This window comes from Prenolepis imparis, unplaced genomic scaffold (assembly GCF_030444845.1).
Source record: "Prenolepis imparis isolate NDT839.2.m4 unplaced genomic scaffold, iyPreImpa1.0 SCAF_5, whole genome shotgun sequence".
Classification (NCBI taxonomy): Eukaryota; Metazoa; Arthropoda; class Insecta; order Hymenoptera; family Formicidae; genus Prenolepis; species Prenolepis imparis.
In genome coordinates, this window is record NW_028141163.1 from 17,668,240 (window position 1) to 17,693,215 (window position 24,976).

The 24,976-nt window shown below is 36.5% G+C and overlaps 1 protein-coding gene across 1 annotated transcript in view; it reads left to right on the forward strand.

Moving 5' to 3' along the window:
• Positions 1–24,976, forward strand: part of Mthl1 (adhesion G-protein coupled receptor methuselah-like 1) — a 166,604-nt gene that overhangs the window by 17,732 nt on the left and 123,896 nt on the right. The window lies entirely within an intron of this gene.

Sequence of the window (24,976 nt, forward strand, 5' to 3'; positions counted from 1 at the left end):
ATATCTCATATTCAAGTAGAGTATTTGTAAAGTGCTTATATCTAAAGTATACAGTGACCGGCAAAAATAAACAGCCATCTCATCTATATAAGACTGGTTTGCTTCATAAGGGTAAAAAAAATATGTTTTTTATAATTGAAAGTTGTTCAATTAAGTGTTTTTAATTAAAAGGGAATCATTTTTTTATTTAATATTATATTTATTTTTAAACAATCGTATATTTAAAAGTGACAAAATAAAAAGGCAAGTTAAGATAATATATTTTAATTTAATTATAATATTTATAATATTATATATTTATATTTTATTATAATTATAATGATTTTAATTATAATATATTTTAATTTAAAGAAATAATATATTATTTTAATTAATAATTAATATGATTTTCTTTAGCCTCAATAACTTTTTGAAGTCTTTTTAGTATGCTTTCAATTAAATTTCTCAAATGTTATGAATCCAGATTCTTTATTTTGTCACTCTTAAATATACGATTATTTAGAAATAAATATAGTAATAAAAAATAATTTCTTTTTAATTAAATACATTTAATTAATTAATAAATTTTCAATTTCAGTTATAAAAAACCTGTAACATTTTTTTTATACCTTTATGAAGCAATAAATTAATAAATTAATAAATTAATAAATTTAATATTAAGAAAACGTCATTCGATATTATTTCTTAAGGTTTCCGCTCTGTTGTAGGATCATCGTATGTAAAATATATATGAGAACAAAAAGTATAATCCTGAAATTTTTACGGTTTAATGGCGAAATTATACGAATCAAGCTTGATACTAGTTATCTTGGTGTACGAGACGCTATTATAGTTATCGTTGTAATTTGACGCGCCCGTTTTTGCGTGCATCTTTATGAATGCCCTTTTTCGGGGCGCCTCGTAAAGCTTCCCGTTTTTTGTGCCGTCGTTCGCAAACTCGCGCGACGGACCGTTTTGTCTGGGTCCGCGCAACAAATCGCGGCACGCGGTTTTTATTTGCGGCGGACGCACGCAGTGATTAAAGAGCGGCACGATAGTGGCAGGAAATGACCCTTTTGCAAAAAGAAAGTGAATACTTGTATGTACGTGGGTGCAAAGTAATTACGCGAGAGACGCAATCTGGAACGCGTGTTATAAGGGAACATACGCGTTTTTTATCACGTTCCATGCAAGTTTCAGGCGTGAAGCGCCGGTCTGATTAAATCGAGAGAGAAAGAAAGAGAGGGAGGGAGACGTCACATCGATAAAATGCGCAAATGATTCAAAGTGGAGAAACGTAAAAGTAAAAGGATTAACTTTCATATCTCGCACGAATTAATTTAGATCGCTTGAATATTCGTACGAACCCAAAGAGAGTATAATCAGATTGTCGGGAAATATGAAAAGCATTTTAATTCTGAGAATTTAGAAAAGCCTGGTCTGTAAAATATAAAGCGTAAACTGATTTAAAAAAAAACAATAATGAAGGGCGTATTAATGCTATTCTAATTCTTTTTTTTCTTCAATTCAACATGTAAGAGTTGCTCCGAATCACATTATTATCACACAGAGAGAATTTTCTCTTAAAATTTACCCTGAAAATCATGGTAATTGTGGGACAATATAGTATGGAAAGAATTTTACGAGAACTTCTCTGATTAATATTTATCACAATAAGATATAAAATATGTTTGATTAATTTTACTAAAAGTAGTAAAATTTACTAAAAGTATGGTAAAATTAATCAAACATATTTTTAAAATTCTTTCCACACCATATTGTCCCACAATTACCATGATTTTCAGGGTAAATTCTAAGAGAAAATTTTCTCCGTGTACATTATCTGTCCACATTGTGTTGCAACGGGACGATTGATTCGCCACTATCGCATAATTGGTAAATCCGCACATCATTTATATCAGCTTGGGACGAACGAGCCGCGACACATCGATCACATTTGTAGAACGACAAAGCCGTAATGAGATTGTCGAGGCTTCATCGAGAGCAGAAAGAAGGGGGCGAACTGAGGATCCCCATGAGGCGCCATGGGACTCTATCAGAATTCTCTTTCCTCTTCCACCCTCTTCTCTCCTCTCTCCCCTATCATCGTGCCTCATTTCTTCCGATGACGAGATACGTCCCAGTCACGTAACCCTAAATTGCTCAATTATTTCCCAATCGTTGTCGCAACCGATCACGTTTGCAGTAGTCCCGGAAACATTCATGTATTGGCTCGGAACTTGGGCTAGACATTACGTTTTTGGCATCTTTTCGGATGAATTTTCCGACGCGACTGCTTTCTTTCAGACAATTTTGACCGAGAAATATTACAATACGATCTTTGTTCCGCGCAGATAACTTGGTCTTATCTTATTTATCTCTTATTTGTTTATTAATCCAAAAGTGCAGAAGAGAACATAACTTTATATTGATGTAAATTTTTGCAACTTTTTATTCCTCCTATTATCGTCTTCTAAAGTGTTTATCTAACACTATATATTCTGTTTCGAAATTATATCGCGCGTACACCTTAATATCTGTTTACTTTTCTCTGAACAATTTATTTCAATGTAAAATAAGTAGCATTGCTTCCGGAGAATCCGAGCATTAAATTGCGAATACTTGGCAAAGAATTTTCCGGAACGCTTGATTTAAGCACAGGCGTCAAGGAAAATATTATGCAACGCGGCGTAATTTCGTAAGACCGATTTTCACGGACCGAAAATGGAAATAAATAACAAGCGCGACACAGCGGCAGCAGCGACGATTACTGCCGCAAGCCCGGGCAATCAGTTTTTCCGGGTTTTCCGGCCGCTGTGGAACATTCGTCGTCGTGGCGAAAAGCAAAGTATACAGAGCGTATACAGGGTAGAGGGAGGGAGAGAGAGAGAGGGGGGAGGGGGGGAGGGTAGCATCTCCGGTCGCCGGAGGGAAGAGAATTACTTCTCTTCGTTCTATCGCTTCCTAACCTCATTACAGAATGAAAAGAAAGCTCTCGTCTCTCGTGTTGAAGTTTGGCTGGCCGGCCACCGGAATCACACCGACGGACAAATACGCGCGATCGTTTTCGTTTCTCTCTTTCTCTTTTTTTGACCTTTTTCGTCTCGCATCTCGTCTTCGTTCCGCAAAATGGATTCGGAGGATGTGACTCGGGAAAAACGCGGTTACACACCCTATTCTATGCGGCTCGTAACTTCGTTCTCTCTCTCTCTCTCTCTCTCTCTCTCTCTCTCTCTCTCTCTCTCTCTCTCCGTATATTTCCGATGATTCGCTCCAACGTATGGCGATATCGCCTAACGAAGCGTTTTCTCACGCCCGTCATACCTAGTACGCCAATATCGAACTTTATCGTGATATAGAAAATCGATCTGTCAAATCAGCAAAAGTTCACTGATGTATGCGATTTATCGTTTTATCCGAGTTAGTTCATCTATTCTCCTGTGAGCCAATTTCAAAATTATATTTACAACATTTATTCAACGTATAAAAAATCAACAGATAAATCGAGTTCTGTATTTTTTTTTTGTAACGACAAATTACGATTGTCGGGTCTAAAAGGATCCCGTATCAAATACAGAGATTTTGGTTTTCGGTGAAATTGGCTGATTTTTTCATATGTTGTAGATTATGACTCGCTGAACAAAAGATGTAATAGGCTCGAAGCTAAATATTGGATAGTTACAACCAGCCAAACAACTCGTAAAACCCGAATTTTTCGAGTTTCAGTGGCTGTAAATCAGTAACCGTCTATTATTTAGCTTCGAGCTTATTACATTTTTTGTTCAGCAGATCATAAGCTACAATATGTGAGAAAACCAGCTGATTTTACCAAGATTTAATTTCATCTAGGATTTTGTACATCAAAAACTCCGCACTAATCCTGTATAAAATTAAATCTTGATAAAATCAGCTGGTTTTCTCACATATTGTAGCTTATGATCTGCTGAACAAAAAAATGTAATAGGCTCAAAGCTAAATAATAGACGGTTACTATGATTTACAGTCAATATCAAACACGAAAAATTCGGGCTTTACGAGTTGTTTGACTGGCTGTAACTCAGTAACTATCCAATATTTCGCTTTGAGCCCATTACATCTTTTGTTCGGCAAGTCATAATCTACAACATATTGAAAAAAAGCATGCAATTTCACCGAAAGCCAAAATCCTATGTATTTGATGCGGAGTCCTTTGAAGAAAAATACTCGTAAAGCAAAAACCTTTGTTCCGCGATATATACCGACTTAATGTGTAAATTTATTCTTCGTCTAATGATGAATGCCGTTAGCACACACAGGAAACGCCGTCTCGCCTAAAATTCAATATTCGAAAATTCAATATTGCACGGTTAAACCCATCTACGGATTCTATCGGCGTACGCATATATAACGCGCGTATTCCCCGGATATTACCCGATATTAGAAAAAGCAGGCTGTGCCGACGAGAATACTACGGAAACGACGTCGCTACGGATTCGCGAACGTTGACGTCGACTTCGTCCTTACTTGCGTCGCGACGCGGGAGTCGAAAACAGACGGCGTCTTGCCGTCTCCTCTCTCGCGCGCACGCACAAACCCCTTTCGCATCCCTCCAATAAGTTCGGAGGGATGATGGAGCGTCGGGAATCTAAACGGAAAAACCGGGAGCTCGCTCGGTTTTTTGCTAGCTTTCCGGCGCACCGAATAGACGCATATATGCCGAACAACATAGATCGGCTTAGGAAAGGGGACGAAAGAAAAGGAGAGTACATCTCTGTACAAGATGCTTGATAATTTCCAGCGTGTTCTTCTTGCGAAATAAGTCGACGAGAATCATTTTCTCCCGTTAATCACTGCATTTTTTAACTATCTGTTACAGTTCGGTGCGTTCGATTATGTAATTTTCGAACGAAAGGAAGGAAATAAAATACAGAAAGTGTATAATATTTGATAAAAGTTATAAGTAGTCGTCGTAGTTAGTTAAGTTTTTTATTTACTGTTGCAAGTAGCAGGTATATATTGTCTGATTTCCACATTTGTGTAACTAGATAACTAGATAGATAAGATATCCGGCAGATTATACCGCTTATCTGTTCCTTTTTCGATCATGTAGCACCGTTTGTAATGAAAGTTTGATTAACTTGTGGAGTTAATTGACTCAAGAAACTGAATGACAGATCACGCGTACGTTGAACTTTGACCGCACAGAAATTAGTATCGAAGATCTGGTTTTAAGTAGATATTATGATTGGTTTATAAATTGACTTATTCTGCGATAAGAAAATAATTATAATATTTCTCTCTTTATACATACAATTAAACAAATTTTCGAATAAATATTACAAACTCTTTTTAGCACGATTTACGTATCTATTATTAATATGTAGTTTTCTATAGTGCTATGTCTTACACTTTTCCCCCGAGAATTCTTTCAATTATCAAACTACCTCCCTATACACGACGTTGGTCGTTTGGAATGTGTCCATTTCTCCTAGATGAATCCCGGATAGTCTCGCGGTGGAAATTTCCAGAAGCCGCGCTAAAACAACGAGACCAAAGAAGCGCGTTCGTGGACCAGACAATCGGTAACACATCCATTCCCGGCCGCGTTCCTCTTTTCCCCTCTGCTTCTACCTCGCGACCCCCAAAAGCTCGCTCTCTTCCTTCTGGTTGTTTGCGCGTGTTTATGTCGAGCTTTTTATCCCCCATTGTCCATTTCTCGTATTTATCCTTGTTTGTCTGTTCCGTTGCGCGAAAGTTGAGACGTGGCAGCAAGAAGATGGAGACGCTCGGTCGAGGTTTTTTGTCCTATGGATGCCGATACGAAATCTTTCGAAATAAACTGCGATCAAATAACGCGTATTCTAGATCTTCATTGTTTAAAAAGAAACTTTTATTTTTCTTCTCAACATATACATATAGAAAATATAGTATATATAAAATTAGAAAAAGACTTTTATGCGTATTTTAAAAAATATAACACGAAAAAATTGAGATTTATAAATGTACTTTCTGTGAGATGACACTCATCTTTTTCTCTCATACTTTTTTCAAAACGTACTCAAGTTATTCATACATCCTTGCCTTGGCACTTTTCCACTAGAAGCTCGAATCCCTTCTTGATAGACGTAAAATCGCGATGAAATGTAAAAAGGTGAAGAGAGTATGGAGAGACTGTTCCTTCGTGTGATTCCGAATGTCTTATCAATCTTCCGGAGAATCTTCACGTGTTCGAGCGTCAAACTTATATACTTTTTCAACATTTCCATCCATTTTGCTCGAGATCTAATCCTTAATCGACTTTTGGTTCAATATCTTATTTCACTCTAATCGCCTTAGTATGTTCGCTGCTGCAAGTGTTCGCGGGCGATAATAGACCGTAAACTTCCGTGATACCTCTTTCAAAGTTTCACAAAGAGGATTCTCGTTATACCTTTATTAACGATTAATAGCACCCGAATGTATCCACTGTGAGTAGCCGAAAGGAAAGTGCATCGTGAGACGATGGGACGGAATATTTGATATATTCAGAAAATTCCTTACAAAATATTGCAGCCTCTTTAATCGCGAGTGGACGCGGGATGCTTATTACGAGAATACAATCTGCGGTGCGTATATTCCTACACAGTCGTGATAATGACGCTAGTCGTAAATCGTCGAGATCGCGTTCACGGTTACGACGATAATAAATTGGTGGATGACGACGCGCGCGAAGGATATACCTACACCTTGTTATTATTGCTGTGGCTTATAAGTAGTCTTTCCGTGGCAGTCGATTATCATGCCTAGCTTACTTTAGTCACTCGGTAAGTTGATATCCCACGTGAGGTGGATATTCTTGGGTCTAAATAATAATGTGAAGATCCGGCGATCCCCGTTTATTTTCTTATTCACGCCCAGTCGTGCTCTTAATTTTTCGAAGAAATGGGACATTTCCGACAGAAAAGATCTTCTCTTGATTAATATTATATAAATAGATCATTGAGAAAAAAACGGTTGCATAATAATATCCATAATCAGTTTTATGAAGCATTAAATAAAAAATATATATAAAATATTCTTTTTTTCTAATTTGCATAAATAGAGTGAACATACCGTGTAATAAATTAAATTGATAAATGAGCAGAGAGGAAATTAGACTGCACTACAAGAGAGAGAAAGAGAGAAGTATAACTGAGAGCGAGCGAGTTATCTCTTCGCGCACGCGATTACTTAACTATTAATACATACGGATGTGAAATAACATGACGTTTAATTCCACTTCTGAATGATTTGCAAACTTAATGAAATCCATTCGCCGCGCGCGTTGAAATACATACCGGACATACTAATATTAATAAAGTCTCGTGTGACACGAGACCGACTGCAGCTGCACCCGGAAATGGAGAGCTCGCGAAACATTTTTCGCGACAATATGTCCGATTAAACTCATTTCGTGGCAGCGTCGCGCAATAATTCACACGGCCGCGTTTCCCTCTTCTACCCGAAAGGGTGCGTTTTTCCGCGCTCTTTTTCGGCAACGTTTTTAAGGCTCGCGTGGCGCCGGGCTAATAGGAAAAGATTGGGTCTCGCTAGGGTGCAACGTGGACCCAGTGTACTCTTCTCGCGCTCGATTTATCATTGTGACGTTACGCGGAGTCCAACTAGCGAGGGAGAAAACCCGGAAAACACTCTGCTTCTCTCTCGACGACACGTCCCTTTCGTCGGGCCCCGTCTCTCTCTCTCTCTCTCTCTCTCTCTCTCTCTCTCTCTCTCTCTCTCTCTCTCTCTCTCTCTCTCTCTCTCTCTCTCTCTCTCTCTCTCCCTCTCTCTCTCTCTCTCCCTCTCTCTCTCTCTCTCTCTCTCTCTCTCTCTCTCTCTCTCTCTCTCTCTCTCTCTCTGTCTCTGTCTCTGTCTCTGTCTCTGTCTCTGTCTCTGTCTCTGTCTCTGTCTCTGTCTCTGTCTCTGTCTCTGTCTCTGTCTCTGTCTCATCCCGTGAAATTAGAGCGACTCGCGCAGTTTTGTATCTCACGACCCATATCGCGATTAAGTACGATATATCGTCCCACTCTTTGATATAAATCCTCGACGACGACGATTCGCTCCACCGCCGGGATTGAAAAAGCCGAATCGTGAACGTATTTTCCCTCCGGCTCGTCATAAATATTTATCGTGAATGAAAGGCGCAGGAAACATTCTCGTCGCAAGAGGAAAGGAGCAAGATACCGTCGTTGCGTTTGCAAATGTTACGCGATACTACGACGACGTCTACCGAGAAATGAAAATTGCATGGGCTTTCTTTTTATCGCGTAAACAAATTGAACATTTCATTATTCTTATTAACTCTTCGAATTGCGTGTGATGGCAAAATTGGCAGATAATAAGCTTCAAATTTTTTTTCCGCTTTATATTCTTCATGCAAATCTTTACATTTATTTATACACAGAGAGAATTTTCTCTTAGAATTTACCTAATCTTCGGAGTTTAGTAAAATTAATCAAACATGTTTTATATTTTATTGCGACAGATATTATTATTTTTATTTTGTGATAAATATTAATTAGAGAAATTCTCATAAAATTCTTTCCAATACCAATTGCCCCACGATTACCATGATTTTCAGGGTAAATTCCAAGAGAAAATTCTCTCAGTGTACGCAGTCTAATTGTTTCCTGATTCTTTCACGATCTTGTAAATTAGCAAACGTGGCGTGCTTTTAATATATTCTGCTTTGTTGACGCGACTCATCGAAATGAGCAGACTCTGGCTTTTTACACGCGCGCGACTTTCGAAAGGAAGGAGAGATATCCATCCATCCCTCTTTTTTGAAGGGCGAGCTCTTCAATTATCCGTCGTACAGCGGCTCGGATGTGCCATTGCACATCCGAGCCGCGGGATGAAATTCCAATTCGTTGGGGTTCAGCACCGTGTTGCGTTCTCGAGTACCAATCCACATCGTTTCCCCTCTCTCTCCTTCCTTTCTCTCTTGCCACTCTTCGTTTGCTACACCCTCCGTTCTTCGGAGTGGACCGGAAAATTCGAAATAAAAAGGGGACGAAACCGCGCGCGGCGGACCCTTGGCGAAATTTATTCACCGCGCCCGGAACCCGAAGTTAGCGACCTGGCGCGACTCTCGCACTAGTATTACGCTATGAGAAATAGTAACGTCTCTGATCTCGCTAGTGGTATTCCGTTTAATGCATATTCAGCGGCTAACCACCGGTTGAAAATCTAGGAGTATGGACTAAGCTCCGTAATTTCGTACTTTCACTTTGGCGTATACTTATCTATAATCTCTTCCTCCCTCTCTTTCTCTCTCCCTCTCTCTCTCTCTCTCTTTCTCTCCCTCTTTCTCTCTCCTTCTAACATGCATATATAGTCGGCGCAGACCGCAGAATTTATTGCGCGATAAGTCATTTAAAACTAGATTCTCCGGTAGTCCAGTATAAATACAAGATAATATTTTACTAAAATTTCATAATTGTACATGACAGAGAGAGAGAGGAACAGAGATAGAAATTGCTGTATAGCAAAGTAGTAAGTCTATTTGGCTTTATAATCACACACACACACACACACACACACACACATTTTATAAAGAAAAAAATTATTTATATTAACAATTTTTATTGACTCTTTTAATCTTTCTAAAAAGTTTTAGAGAAACGTAAAGAGAAACAATTAAAATTAATAACTGATACTTACTAATTTGTATAGTAAAAATTGTTATTAGTCTCCTAAATTATAATCTTCTATTAAAATTCTGATTTTCAGTTTGTATGATTTGATTTTCATTATTAAATCTTTGATGATTATTTGCAATAATTGGATTAGAACGCGCAATAGTAACAATGAATCATGAAATACATAATTAATATTTATATATACTGATTGATTAATTATCATAATAATTAATATAATATATTTACAAATGAAATATTCATTTCAGAGAGATAATTAATCAAATCATATAATTCAATGGATATAAATGCCAATTAAACAGGTCTTTAGAAACTCGTAAAATAATGACACGCACAATTATAACGAGATTGTGTATTAATCAGAGATTAACAAATAAAAATGAAAAAAATGAAAAATGCGTTTAAAACAAACCTAAAACTTTCAAAAGTGAAATTCGAACAGTTCGAAAATTTCCTCGTAACTAGTATCGCGAAAGTATGAACGGAATAGGGATACATTGCGCACAACCGCGCTTTTGAACCAGCGAACGAACGAGAAAAGGCATGCACGATGTCGCGATCGATATTTAATATTTGTCCTCGCCATGCAGAGCCAGTAGCGCACTTTTTCTCCCTCTTTTTGACATACAGTTCAAATTTACTTTGGAATTTTCGCGCACAGCGATTTTATTACGACGAAAGTTTAACCGCTATACGAGGAGGAGAAAAATCCGCTTCTTTCCTTTCGCGAATCCTTCTTCTCGTTCGCGATCGCGTTCGCTGACGCCCGTAAAGGAACCGCCTTTATACACAGCGCGAAAAAGTCTCGCGCGCGCGAAAGAGAGAGAACGAGAGAAGCAGGCGGTTTTTTTTTATCCGTTGAAAAGCGGCGTCGGGACTTTTTCCTTGGCATGGAATCCAAACCGCGCGGACTTTTTCTCTTTTTATGTGGTCCGCGCTCGGATAACTCTGGACTTTCCCTTTCTTTCTCTTCTCTTTTTTCCTCCTTCTCCGTTTTGCCCTCGTTGCTCGGGCGTCTCTTCTCTCTTCCTCTTCTTCCACGTCTTCTCTTCCACCTCATCCCAATCGAGATGCACTTCTCCGTGGCTTTATTTACGTGTTTTCGGCCGGGCACGAGTGTCCTCGAATCGTCGCGAGAGCACTCGCCCGCATACTTATCCTCCTTCGAGGCTCTCGTAAAGAAAGCTTTAGTTGAGAATCATTGCGCTTCTCGCTGATTCGATGGGTGTGTCCAGCGTAACGTCGAGAGTAATGGAATTACTCGCGGATTTTGTTTTCTTTTTTTTTTCCCCGTCGCAGGCATGCGAAACGACGTCGACACATTCCGCGGAGATACTTTGGCGGAACGTTTACGAGGGTGACTGTGAAACCCGGTTGCTTTTGCGAGAAATAAATCGGTAGTCAACTTTTCTCGAGCCCTGTCGCTTCCTTAGCGAGTTAAATGGACGAAATCTTGTTTACGATAAAAAGAAAATCCGGAGAAATATCTTTTCATTTTTTCCTTGTTAATGTTAAGAGAATTACATTAAGAGAGAAACGGATCATTAAGGCTCCTGGCTCCTCGCCGACCATGTCGGAATCGTGACGTCAGAGGCGAGAAAGCACATGCTAAAAATTCTTGCGTGCCATTTTTAAATTAAAAGATATTTCAATAAAACAATACTACAAAATTCTTTGGCACACTTGTAAAATTGTGCGAAAACTATCTTTTTCCCCTTAAAATCAATCAACAACTGTAAAATGACCGTAATATGAAGTCCAAGCCGTCTGGTCTTTGCGCATGCGCAGTCATTCCACATGACAAAATCCGATGTTACACTCATTTTACGGTTGTTTATTAACTGTCGAGGGAAAAGCATAGTTTTCGGACAATTTTATAAGTGTGCCAAAGAGATTTGTAGTGTTGTTTCATCGAAATATCTTTTTATTTAAAAATGGCACGCAAGAATTTTCAGCGTGTATTTTCTCGCCTCTGACGTCACAATCCAACATGGCCGCGGCGAGGATCCAGGAATCCTTAACGATCAATATGTAGATATTATGGCGTAAAATAACTGTGTATTTAAATTAAATTATACAAATATATTTCTCCCCCTTTCTCTTAATAAAATAAACATTATAAATGTGTCGCGATAATTTAAACGCGCGCTTGTTTTGTAAATATTAAACGTCGATAATAACACGATGAAATATCACTATTGTTTCGTGTATGTACATTTAATATGCGCCGCGGCGTTGACTCGAAACTACATTTGCTCGCTTTGTAACCGGAAATATCAAGTGCGGTGGTCGCGCGGGCGACCCGAAACCTTCAACGTCAAAGACGAAGGAATCGCGTGTTAGCGACGAGGAAATTGAAATCCATAAAGTATAAATGGCGAGACCGGAGGTTCAAGAGATTTAACCGGCATCGCCATTTCCCATCGCCCACCTCATTATTTCCTCGTCGTGCGATTTCGTACATTCGCGCGCGAGTCGCTATACGTGTCTGGAATGTGTTGCGCGAAAATGTCGGGCACAATATAGATCCGCGCGATCGTCTCCGGAGGAGACGAAAAGGAGATGATACACGCCAGGTGTTGCTGCGTGCTGAAGTGTTTGCCCCATGGCAAAAAGCGCCATATGGTCGCCCCATATTCGCAGTGACGTATCACGTTTCATGGTGGCCACCGTCTACGGGTTCTTTAAGTCGTTCAATGCATTCTCTATTTAACACGTTGACTGCCGAATAAAATTTGTAACGCGTTTCATACAGGCGTGGTTTATGCAGGGTGTCTCAACCAATCGTGTTACTTTTATTCTTATGAATTTGAATCGATCCGGAATCCAACAAAAGATACGTGAGAAAATATGCGCAATATTTGGTAGACAATATTTTTTATATATCCGTGCAACTTTTATTCGCGGTTATATTTATTTTAGAATATTTTTTTATGTTTCTCGCGTTAAAAAAGCGATTATATCTCACACACACAAAGAGAATTTTCTCTTAGAATTTTATGAGAATTTCTCTGATTAATATTTATCGCAATAAAAAAATAATATCTATCACAATAAAATATAAAATATGTTTAATTAAAAATATAGTAAAATTTCATAAAAGTATGGTAAAATTAATCAAACATATTTTTTAAATTCTTTGATTTTCAAGGTAAATGAAAATCTAAGAGAAAATTTTCTCATGCTTAGTTAAATTCTATTGTGATAAATCTATTGCATTTTCTTGCGTTTCAGTAAAATCAAATTTCTAGAAAATCGAAATAAATTTATAATAACGCAATTTGCAAGACACAACACATATTTCAGACAGATCTTAGAAATTTGCCGATACGATTGAGAACCACGTTTCTCATTTGTATGTCCATCAGTCCATAGTATCGAATGGTGCAAACATACGTACGCATACTCACGTGGTTTTACAAAGGGTAAACGCGGCAATGAACGTAGGTACGGGCTTTTCTAACGTCGATTAAGCTTTCACATGGAAAAGCGTGGTCTAACAGCAAACGTTCTTTTTTTGTACAAAAAAGAAAGTTTATGCGAAAGTTTGAAGTGTGGAAAAAATGCTATGCGCTTTAAAATGACTTCCCTGTCATCAATGACTGCTGTCGTTATGCATAAAAATATAATAAGAAAAGGATATAAATGAAAATATATAAAAGTTATATAAATCTTAACTTTCAAAGCAAAGAAAACTTTCAAGCTTTCAGAAATTAGAAAAAAAATTATAAAATTTTAAGAATATATAAAGAGTGTCTTAATAAGTAATACACTGTGTACCAACTAAATATTCGCTGTTTTTATTTTATTATTCGCAAACGAAAGAGGAAAGAAAAGTCTTACGAAGAAAAATACTTAACATAGAACGTTTTTAATATATAGCGATTATCTAAACAATTATAAACAATTTATAAATAACAATTTAAACAATTGACAATTGTATAAAAATCTCTAGGTATCGATAAGTAATTTTCCTCTCTGTAAATTTTTTTACATCTATTTTCGTTTACAAATAATAAAATAAAAACGAGAAATAATCCAGTACTCGGAGAGATTGAATTTTTATCTTCTCGAAATGGATTCGCGCAACAAATAAAAATAGCGCATTTTTTATCAAGACACTCTTTATACACTTCCAAAGAGATTCAGGATATTTTGAATTAATTAAAAATATATATATATATATATGAATCTCTTTTAAGAATCCCCAGCTCTAAAGAACTTCTCAACATCAGTTCGGTTTCTGTGCCAGTGCAAAACTCATGTGCTTCTGATGAATATACTAGCGTCTCGAATTCAATCGCGCTCCGGGCTGTCAGAGCTCGCACGTCATATGGCGTCGTAAATATCACACGTATATACTGCTCCGTGTTGGACGTATAAACGTTCGCATAACTGCCTTGAGAATTGTTATAGTCGCGGCTACGGCCTGAAAGTGCATGTGGTCGCTTGCTTGATCGATCGATCGGGAAAACAAAGGGATTGATCAGACTCGACACTGTGGCGCGGCTTTAAATAGGCCTCGCGATCGAGGCTGCGTTCCTCGATCTGTGTTTAGATTCAAGGAGATCGATTACGGCGAACGAAATTAAATTGCTTACGAAAGTCTTATTTCATTCTTATATAATTATATGATGAGAATTATATCTGCTGCTTAGTTTTCATTAACAAAGGATCTGAGCCAGATCGAAGACATGAAGAGCATCATCTGGATGTTAAGAAACACAGATTTACACGAAAATGAATAGATCATGAGAGGAATAGATAACGAAAAGTAAAGTAGATTTTATTTATGAAATATTCTCAATTATTATCGTAATTGCATGTGAAATAAATTGAATTTGCGATTGAATTATCCGCGTATATAGCTCTGTAAATAAATTTAGGAAATGAATCATTTATCATTATTTATATACTGGACGCGATTGAAATTTTGTGCTTCGAATGCGTAATAATTCTAATTAACAAGGAGTAAATTGACTTTGCGTGCAGCAACGTACGTTTAATCCAAGTTACTGAATCGAATGGGAGTCGAGAGAACGTTTTAACGGCATCGTTACCAGACTTTTTCCCGCGAACGCGGTTAGCCGATCGCGCCGAAAGCGCTTAACGTAGAATATAGAATTTTCCGGATAGTGGTAGCGGTGGAAAAAAAATAAAAAAATGAAAAAAAAAAAAGAGACCGAAAAAGCGCGCCCCGTGCCGCGGGTTACTACAAGCGGTCGATAAGCCGGAGTGCTGCTTTCCGAACGTTTCGAAACGGTAGTAAGCGAACTTCATTATACCGCACGACGAGCAAAATTGCGAGCTATTTTCGTTCCTTGATAATGCAGAAACGCGGTCGCTTTGAGGGTTTCTAGAGGTGTGTGCTAGAGAAAAAGACATTAGTCGCAATCCCGCGGCTGCTTTCACGTCCGAAAAGTGTGCCAGACGATGGACAGATGAAATTATACAGAATGTTTTGAGACTCGCGCGCTTTCTTCTTTTGTTAGCCTCTTACAGATCTTTTTATAAGTCTAATGTCATTTTTAAAATTCTGGGAGAATTTCAGAGCTTTAAAATTTAGAGTATTGTAATTTTTTCCTTCTGTACGATTTGTTTTTATCATTTTAAATACATAATTCAAAAAAAAAAAAAAAAAATAGAGAACACTTTTCCTAATCCTAAAAATTATGCTATTTTCAAACCGCTGAAATTCAACGAAAAATCATGAAGCTTAAAGATTCAACTTTAATGCGAAATCGGTGGTTTTTACAAATTTTTTTATCTTTCCGTTCTATGCTTCAAAAAAACACTTTTTGTTCCTTAAAATTACATATTTTTACACGTATTTTAACACTCTGCACCCCAATAAAAAAAATTTCTCTCAAAAAATTCTACTCAAGTTTCGTAAATTACAACATTTTATTCATAAAACGCTATTTTTAAAATTTTTCTACAATTTTTTTTACCGAGTTACACGATTTTGAAAGTAAACCTTTTTTTTTTAGGTACGATGACGATACTCGGCGAAAAATCATCATAGACAAAAAATTAAAGAAGCATTTTTTAAAGCTTGTAATTTTAACTTTAATGTGCTATCGGTGGTTTTTCAAAATTTTTTTTAACTTCTGTACTAAAAACAAACATGGTTTTGCTTCTTAAAATTACGTATTTTTGGTACAGATCGATAACAAAATTTCTCTCGAAAACATATACTCATATTCCATAAACTACAACATTTTCCTTACATGACGCTATTTTTGAAATTTTCTTACGATTTTTTTTTTTTTTTTATCGAGATTAATTTTGAAACTAAATCTGTGATTTTTAGAAATGATACTCGGCAAAAAATCATCGTAAATGAAAAAACATTTTGAAGCTCGAAGTGTCAACTTTAACGTGCTGTCGGTGATTTTACAAAATTTTTTTTTTTCCTTATTTTGAAAAATATAGAGTTAGTTACAAATCGTGTAACTCGGTCAAAAAAAATTGTAGGAAAATTTTAAAAATAACGTTTTATAGGCAAAATGTAGTTTATGAAACTTGAGTAGAACTTTAGAAAAATTTTTATCGAGATGCAGAGTCTCAATCAAAAATACGTAATTTTAAGGAACAAAACAGTGTATCCGTTTTTAAGGCATAGAACGGAAAGATAAAAAAAATTTTTTAAATCACCGATTCCGCGTTAAAATGCGTTTTTAATTTTTAGTCTACGATGATTTTTCGCCGAGTTTCAGCGGTTTGAAAATAACACAATTTTTACGATAATAAAAATGGATTTTTTTTTTTTTTAGTAGTGTATTATTTTTCTCCGGTGAAAAATTTCAAAGTCATCGCGTTGTAATTATGCATCGCTTGTGGCATAACGGAGAGAAGGCGAGACAAGGGCGTCGTTGCGGTCTGACACTAGACCGGAAGACGTCATAAGTCTCGACCGCACACCTGGTGCATACGTTAACACCGCAAGTTTTCGCGGCGATAGATTTCGCGGACGTTATTCGACGTCTCGTCCAGGCGATCTCGGGTTACGCGAACCGGCGTAACTGGAACGCGTAACAAAAGGCACGCGACGGGAGAGAAGGTAGAGTAGAGAACTCCGGTTCTCGATAAGTAGAGCATGAAGCAAACGGACGCATGAAACAGTCGGTGGAGACGGAGAAAAGCGTCGACTCTGAACGCTGCAGGCTCTCTCGCGGAGCGGAATCGTATGCGCGGCGGACGTTTCGGTCCCTTTGAAGGGCCCTTTTTGTTTACCTAGCCAGACACTTCCGGCGAAATGATATCGCGTTGACTTTTTATTGCTTCGAAGAGAGAGACGTTTGACGCGACGCGCGACAGATGAGCTAACGACTGCGTCAATCGTTATAAAGCTTCGTATTTTCGTATAGCTATTTTGCACTTGTAATTTCAAAGTTTTTATTATTATTGCTATTTTAAAAGGAGAGCAATTATATAATGTTTATCGAATTTAAGAACATGGTTTATTCTTAACAAAATTTTTTTTTATACTTTGAATGTAATATATATATTCAGGGTATCTAGCGGTCAGAGAAATCTGAAAAACCGGGAATTGTCAGGGGATTTCATAAATCTGGAAATGTCAAAAGAAAAGTCAGGAAATTTTACAATTTATCTGGATTTTTTTTATATTATACATTTTTTCTCAATAATAATTTGAATTTTTTTTTTTTAAGTAAATGTATAAAGTGATTATTTGCTAGTTTGGCTGTTAGTAGATACTTGATACTATGATATCATTACAAATCTTGTGTCGCAATAACCTGTATACTCCAATAATATTTATATTAATAATAATTGTAGTAAAATATATAAATAGAGTTTGAAGTTTACATATTAGTTAATATGTTGATAAAAAATGATTATTAATTGATATGCGTATTATAAATAGTTTGTAGTGACATGTTCATTTCGATTATCGTTCATATAATGCAGATGGTATAATTACTTTAAATTTTTTTTTTAATTTCGAATTTTTTCAAAATTTTATTTATTTACTGACAAAAACATTTAGAGGGTTTCGTAATTTAACATTTAATTGACTTGCCGTGCAGATTATGCAAATTATGCATTTAGGAAAAAAATAATACTAAAAAGTCAAGGAAAAATTAATTCCTCTGGTCTTGGAAAATCTGAAAAAGTAAGGGATTTTTTAGTCTGCTGGACACCCTGATATTCTTTAAAAAATAGTATTCTTAAGGCTCCTGGATCCTCGCCGCGGCCATGTTGAATTGTGACGTCAGAGGCGAGAAAATACACGCTGAAAAGTCTTGCGTGCCATTTTTAAATAAAAAGATATTTCGATGAAACAACACTACAAATCTCTTTGGCACACTTATAAAATTGTCCGAAAACTATGCTTTTCCCTTGACAGTTAATAAACAACCGTAAAATGAGTGTGATATCGGACTTTGTCATGTGGAATAACTGCGCATGCGCAAAGACCAGACGGCTTGAACTTCATATTACGGTCATTTTACAGTTGTTGATTGATTATAAAGGGAAGAAGATAGTTTTCGGACAATTTTACAAGTGTGCCAAAGAATTTTGTAGTATTGTTTTATTGAAATATCTTTTTATTTAAAAATGACACGCAAGAATTTTTAGCATGTGCTTTCTCGCCTCTGACGTCACGATTCCGACATGGTCGGCGAGGAGCCAGGAGCCTTAACTTTCTATAAATCTATATTTTATAAAGACACGTTAAAAGCCATCGATTAAATTCTGCCTGTATTTAATAATAAAATCAATTGCAATTTCAATATCTCTATCAAATCTAGCTACGTTTGTACTGACCGACTGCAATATCGATGCCGATATTAATTTCGTGCGTTCGTGTGTATCAACATTTTCATCGAATTTAAATATTTACTTTTGCCACACGTTATAAACTCTAATGAGTCGCTTCGCTTAATAACGTTCACGCTCGACGGGTTAAAGTTACGGTATTTTACAATCTGCGCTTCGCATCGTGTCGACAGGTCATTCTATACGCCTAGAGCTCTACGATAGCTCTGCGATGAGTAAGCTCGCAAGCGCAAAGCGATTTTACAGCCGCGTGTCGCGTGTTCGTGACGATCGCTCGTCCGATGCGCGTTTTACGCGCGGCCGACACGTTCGTTACACGAGCGATCGCTCTCCTCTCTCGGGCTAAATAAAAACTCGAACTGGATACTTTCGCTTTGACAATCTCGCTTCACCATCTCGTGTGCGCGCACTCGGTTCGCTAACCACGCTAGCTCGCGGCTAGCGGGATTGACCCGATTATCCGGGAATCGATACGCGCAAGATTTATCGAACGATTAATGAAAGGAATTTGTTCCTCTTCTAGCGCGAAAACGTTCAATCATTTTGGCGACAGAGATTTTTCTCCGATTTCTTTTTCATTTTTATCGGCGACGAATGTGAAATTTAAAAACGAGTTATTTAAACTGCATTATTGTGCAGATTTGCGCGTACAAAATGATGAAATTATTAGTTAATTAAAATTATATATTATTATTGGCATGCAAATATGTTTTAATTGAATTTCCATGAATTTTAGCATAAATTTTTTAAAAATCTTTTTTCTCGTTTTCATACAAGTTTAAACTTTTATATAGAATGAAAAATAAATAGCATCAGTTTTTTGTGCAAATTATAGTTTATTCGAACGTACATATCTGGTCAAATTGTTAAATTAATCGAAATCTCGATGCTGCTCAATTCTGCAATGTATCATATAGTATCAAAAGAATTGCTGCAAAAAAAAAACGGTAAATTTGATCAGTATTTTCTCTTCTGGCGTTATACAAACCGTTCTCTCTCGTCTCGCATTTCAAAAAAATTAAAAAATAAAAAAACCTGAAAACTTCAGCGAAGCGCGATATTCGCTCCGACAACGCTTTACGATCTGATATCTATGGTTATAGTTCGCTAACGTTCGCGGTTAGTCGGATTAACACGCCATAGTCGATATCGAATATCAACAGGAAGAAAACACTTTAGAGTTCGCGGCATCGAAAACCGCAAAAAAATGTATTCCCCTTGAAAGCTAACTGTTGAAAGCAAACATCGCTATGTTCCGAGAGAGAGCCGTTCTTGAAGTTCAATCTCTGAAATCCACCAACATTCTTTCTTTATGAAATTACGAATGCTCTATAATAATGAAAGAGAATATTTTATAAAGTATTATTTGTACTTTTTCCAGCTCAAATATAATTTCCTATTAATTTCGTGTTTTTGTTGTTAAAAATTGTACAGATTAAATTTACACAATTCTTCTAATTTATTGAAATAATTACTTTCGATTTTATCAATTTTATCTGTTTATTATACGTGAAATATTTCGCACATAAAAGAGAGGAAAACTTTTCTTTCTACTGATATATGTATCTATTCAAGCATGGTGAATTTTTAATTTCGAAGCGCCTCGTTGCGCGAGAAATATGATCGTCTCTGTATAAAAAAACAGAGGATCATGACTCGTGGTGCTCTTTTCTAATAAATCCATTAGTCTCCAACGTCGCCTGACTACTTCGGAAAATTAATATCAGCCCGGTTCTGAGAGTTCCTCAATTAATGCGCGCACGTCTCTGGAAAATCTGTGCACTTAAAAAAAGAAATATGCGAACGATATTCTCTATATATCCTCCGGCTCTTTGAAGGGTTCTAAATTAACATGCTTAATATCTTCATCACTACATTTTCTCTTCTTTCTATGATGCTTTCATTTATGCATTATTTAATTTGCACGGATATGAAATATACAAAGAAGAAAGAATGTAACAAAAAATGAATCGTCTTTTATGGAAGCTGAGACTGCGTTAAAAATTATTAAGCAATTTATGAAACGATTACTATGAAGCATTTCCAGGATGGAAATGATTTAAAGGGACAGCTCAAAAAGTATCTTTATTTAGGAAGCTTCTCGTTGGCAGAATTTTGCGCCGGCAATTTTTGTCGAAGCCGAGGGGTGTCTCACTGTCGCAATACATGTACATTTTTTCTGGAATAACGCATTACTTCGCATTGATTTACAAACATAAAGCAATAATAACCCAGGCGAGATTAAAACGTCTTAAAAAGTGAAAATGATGTTATGACGATTTTTTAATATGTATATATTTTACTAAATATTATAATTTATGAAATCATTAATATTTGATATTTAATTTGTTCAGATCTAATCTAATTTTATTGTATTTTGTATGTGTTCGAGTTTATATAAAAGAAATGTTTATTAAAAATGTTTTTTAAAGTTGATTTTTAAAAAATTTATGAATTTTTTAATCATGAAGTTTAAAACAAGACATTTTTTTAAACTTATAATTGGGAACACTTTTTGTTATATCTTTATTATAATATAATACTTTTATTTAGGTGTTCCAACTAAATATTTGCAATATTAATTAAAAAAAAAATATTAATTTTAAATTTCTAATAACATTTTTCTTACTAAATTAAACAGTACTAATATTTAAATATTGTATTTTATTTTAAAAAAAGAATTAACATAATTACACGCATTCCGTCGCATTACATGGAATTACTTGGAATTCTCGGTAATTCGCAATACATGTACAAATTTTTGATGATTGAGACACCCCTCGGTCGAAGCATTATTTTTTTTGGACCCTAACAAGCTCCGAGCTTTTCGTAAAGCTTCTTCGCGCGTCCCAATGAACTAGCATAATCCATCGCTGAAGAAGAAGCTTCTCTGCTTCTTGTCCCGGCAATGTTATTCGTAGAAGATTTGCTCTTTTTTTCGGTGCGATAGTATTTTTCGTAAGCAAAGTTCGGCGATGCATTTACTGCCTAATCTTGCACGTTTCCTTAATAATAGTCCATGTTTGCGAACAAACGCGTCAGCAATTGGAGAGATTCTATTTCTTTATTTGTGAAAAGGTAATTGGTGATTCGTTCAACACGTATGTATTGTTTTTTGACGATGAAGGACACGTGTCGTACACGTCTAACAGATGGCGTCTAGACTTTTTCTCGCTCGGACTTAAAGCACAGAATTGTGCTCAGAATTCGACAGGATGATATCGGCAGCACTACTGATTTGGCAGCTGTCGGGCACGTTCGGCACTCGTCCAGCTGCCACGGTCAATTTCTCACCGCCCCCTTCCGTTAGGGCTGCAATTACTCCTAGCTCGACTACCTAGGTCGGGCTTAATCGGTATACAATCTGTGATGCAAATCTTGCAATCTCAACACGGCGCGTTTTGGCAGAATCTCGGAAGAGCGCCATGATTATTAATTTTCAATAATTCACGTTGTTAGGTCAAAAAGAAATCAAGTTTCTGCAAGCATGTACACTACCGTCAGAAAGTTTAAGACCAAAAAAATTTGTAAATTTTATTTATTATTTCTTTCTAAAAAATAATGCAAGCTATTTTTACTTTTATGGTGTTATAACATGATCTTCTAACTATTAATAAAAAAAAAGAAACAATCAGCGGAATATCATATTTTAACGTGTAAAAATAAATTATTCTTTCGAGGGTCTTTATTTATTACTTTGGTCTTAAACTTTCTGACGGTAGTGTACGTTTACAGAGAGAATTTTCTTTTAGAATTTATCCTGGGACAATATGATATGGAAAGAATTTTATAAGAATTTCTCTCATTAATATTTATCTATTATATAACAATAAAAAATAATAATATCTATAAAATATAAATATCTATAACAATAAAATATAAAATATATTTGATATTAATTTTACTAGAAGTGTATAATAAAATTTACTAAAAGTATGGTAAAATTAATCAAACATATTTTTAAAATTCTTTCCATATCATATTGTCCCACGATTACCATGATTTTCAGGGTAAATTCTAAGAGAAAATTCTCTCTGTGTAGATATCGCATCCGGATCCTTTTGTATGTACAACTTAGAAGAAAACATGTGTATATTTTGAGTGAATAAGAAATTTTTTTCAAGAAAATATTAAGAAAATTAAATTTCGGCATTTTTATTATAATCGAAATATGCTTAATTTTCCAAAATTAAAAATATCATTTTATACGTTAATATTTACAATTTGCATCCAATTACATTCGACAAGTAAATACTTTTCATATATGTATATTTTTTTTTAAATAATGAAGAAACACAAGATACATTTTTCTTAAAAAATAACTTACCGGATTCGTATATATAACAGCGTACACACCTTGTCAGCCTCACAATAATCGTAATCATACAGGGCTGTTCCATCGTGCCTCGGATTCCCGTGGGAATCGTTTATCGTCGTGCAAGGATTTCTCTCTTCGGTAGCCAAGAGGATTATTCGATATTCCACACGCGGAGAGAAAGATGTCCTCCCTCGCTTCCTCTTAAATCGCCTGGGCCGGCATCCCTTTCCCTTCAATTCCTTCCTGTCTCCCAGACCCGGAATCTGTCGTCCGCGAAGTCTCGCGAGTCTGACTTGAATTTTTTATTAAATCCTCGCTTTTCTTTCGATAATGGCGTCCTCGTGTGTATCGAGATGAAATGCGATTTTCGCCGCATTTGAACAAACCCCCTTGCGCCTACCGACGGTTTTATTTACTTTCGCTCGTCCCTCCCCTCCCGACAACTTCCGATTTCATGCCCCTTTGCGTGCTTTTCAATTGGATGCTCATAGCTCGACCCCTTCGTTGCCCTTTCTCTGTGCAAATCAGAAATGAAATTCTTTCGCCACTCTCGCGCGACTTCCGTGTGCACAGGTGTCCCGTTTATATTCTGCTGTTTGAGAGAGCGACCGCGTTTATGTATGCACGTTTATATATATGCGCGCACGGTGAAAACGATAAAAGAACGAACGTATAATAATCCTTTATGCTCGGGAAAAAACATCATGAACGTGTTTTTACCTAACATTTCAAACGTCTCCCTTTTTACGCGCAAACAGAATCTCGTTGCTTTATAGCGCTGTTATAATAATTCAACATAGTCCAGGTGTTCGTCCAGATTTAATTTGTACTTGTAATTTAATCGCTAAAAGTTTCAAGAAGTCAAAGATCAAAAATATACGCAACAGATAACAAACTACAATCAAATTTTCGTTAAAGGCCTAAACACAATGCTAGGCGATAGTGATAAGAATAACGATAGCTATAGATATAGCACAGCGATATGGAAAGAGAGAATTCCAACACTAGGGAATCCATATGCCAATGCAGAATGGAATATAGGAACAGGCAACAGCGATAAATTTCCGACGAGTTGGAATTCTATATCTGTTGCCTTATAGCCTACCAATCAGCGTTCAGAGTTCAGATTCTTGCCGAGATACAAGGCTGTCAGATCCGCAGTCTTCGCAGCATACTTAACCAAACGAAAACCGCATACTTATATTAATGTTTCACAAGTACTTACCAAATAATATTTAACTTACTCTAAAATCTGCTGACAAATGTAAAACGTTTTGACAGTTACAGGTTATGTACTGTCATACGTTTGAAAAAGTGGCACGATTCTGATTGGTTGGCTTTTATTCCTATCGCGCCATTGTGCAACGGGTGGCGACAATTTTTATCACTATTTCTATTCTATCGCTATTTCCCTATAGCTATCACTATCGCCTAGCATTGTGTTTAGGCCTTAAGGCTCCTGCATACTCACTGCAGCCATCTTGAATTGATGACGTCAGAAGCGAGAAAATATACCATGAAAATTCTTGCGACTTACGCTAAAATAAAAATCTTTTTCAATAAAATAGGGTTTGTAACCGATAGAACCGACTTGTAAAATATACCGAAAACTCTCCTTTTGTTTGGGTAAGCAATAAATAACATTGTATATGTCGAATTGAATTGAGCCTAATCAAGGACGAAAACCCGCTGTTTGACAGGTATCGAAATGAAATAAATATTTGCTTTTACATATTAAATTATAACAAAATGAGAGTCTTCGGTATATTTTAACACTATAACAATTATTTTAAAAATAGAAACACTGCATTAAAATGATAAATGACGCTGTAAGTCGCAAGAATAATTTATGTCATTTTCACGCTTTATAGTTTATAGTTTTGCCAAATGTGGCGCTGTCGTCAAAGTTTGTGTTTCAGATGTATTCTACAGGCAAGGTATAGGTATTCGGAATTTCTCCTTTGATTCAATCCCCTCGATCGTTACCGTAACGGAAGGTCAGGTTCGCGTACGTCATTCGAGTTTCCACTGGAAACCGGGATTTTTTATCGGAAACACATCTCTCCGTAATACGTAGAATAACAGAGATAATCGAATATCTCCCCCAGCAACGGATCTCCCTAGTGTAACTCGCGTCAAATCCAACGCAGTTCTCTGTCTCTCTCTCTCTCTGCTCTCTCTCTCTCTCTAGTACTCTGCGTTGATACCCACTGCT